We start from the raw sequence: 1,389 nt of genomic DNA, 5'->3' as shown, positions 1-1,389 counted from the left end.
TTGATGAAATCACTGTCTTTGATGAAATCACTGTCTTTGATGAAATCACTGTCTTTGTCTGTCTTTGATGAAGTCACTGTCTTTGTCTTTGATGAAATCACTGTCTTTGATGAAATCACTGTCTTTGATGAAATCACTGTCTTTGATGAAATCTTTGATGAAATCACTGTCTTTGGATCAACGGAATTTGAGGACTTCTTTCAATTCCTTGGCTAATGTTTGCACACATAAAAAGTCGGACAGAACTCACGTAAAAAGACTGTCAGAACACACTTGAAAAGTTGGACAGAACTCACGCAAAAAGACTGTCAGAACACACTTGAAAAGTCGGACAGAACACACTTGAAAAGTCGGACAGAACACACTTGAAAAGTTGGACAGAACTCACGTAAAAAGACGGACAGAACACACTTGAAAAGTTGGACAGAACTCACGTAAAAAGACGGACAGAACACACTGAAAACGACGGACAGAACACACGTAAAAAGACGGACAGAACTCACGTAAAAAGACGGACAGAACACACGTAAAAAGACGGACAGAACTCACGTAAAAAGACGGACAGAACTCACGTAAAAAGACGGACAGAACTCACGTAAAAAGACGGACAGAACACACTGAAAATGACGGACAGAACACACGAAAAACGACGAACAGAACACATAGGGGACTGAGCTCATTTCTTTGCATGCAGCAGACACCAGTCCCGGAGAAAATGTCAACTGAATAACCACAAGGTCATTATTTTAAAACTTGGAAACGGTTACGAACATTTCGAATTTTAAATCCTCTTTTCCCGGTAGAGTTGATGATTTCCTTGAAGGAAGAGTTGATGATTTCCTTGAAGGTAGAGTTGACCATTTCATTGACAAGGTAGAGTTGATGATTTCATTGACAAGGTAGAGTTGATGATTTCATTGACAAGGTAGAGTTGATGATTTCATTGACAAGGTAGAGTTGATGATTTCATTGAAGGTAGAGTTGATGATTTCATTGAAGGTAGAGTTGATGATTTCATTGACAAGGTAAAATCTTGGGGAATAGAAAATATTCTTTCGAAGCACCATTGAGTGCATCACTTCTGATCTTTAAGTTGAATTAGCAAGAGAAATGAAACTTTTCAAAGAGTTTTACTAGGGAGATAAAAGATTTCAAGCACTTAATTTGAAAAAGTCAGTGCTTTACAGTCCACAAATTCCCTTATTTTCTTTTTGTAGCTGTTGTGTTTGAACTCTGTACAAATGGTCACACCGTCGCCTCTTTATTGCATGGATGGTTTTGTGACAGATAATTATCACATTTGTAGTTGGGATCTCTTAGCTGGCTCCGCAACCCAAGCATCAAGGGCTATAGGCTATATATAGATACACACACACATTTATATATATA

General features: G+C 38.1%; 1 protein-coding gene across 1 annotated transcript in view; it reads left to right on the top strand.

Annotated features, from left to right (window-relative positions):
• Nucleotides 1-1,389, top strand: part of LOC101852950 (sodium/hydrogen exchanger 9) — a gene marked incomplete in the record, with an annotated part of 46,934 nt that overhangs the window by 941 nt on the left and 44,604 nt on the right.

This window comes from Aplysia californica, unplaced genomic scaffold (genome assembly GCF_000002075.1).
Source record: "Aplysia californica isolate F4 #8 unplaced genomic scaffold, AplCal3.0 scaffold00507, whole genome shotgun sequence".
Lineage (NCBI taxonomy): Eukaryota > Metazoa > Mollusca > Gastropoda > Aplysiida > Aplysiidae > Aplysia > Aplysia californica.
The sequence above is the reverse complement of the archived record's forward strand: the minus strand, read 5'-3'. Positions and strand labels throughout refer to the sequence as shown.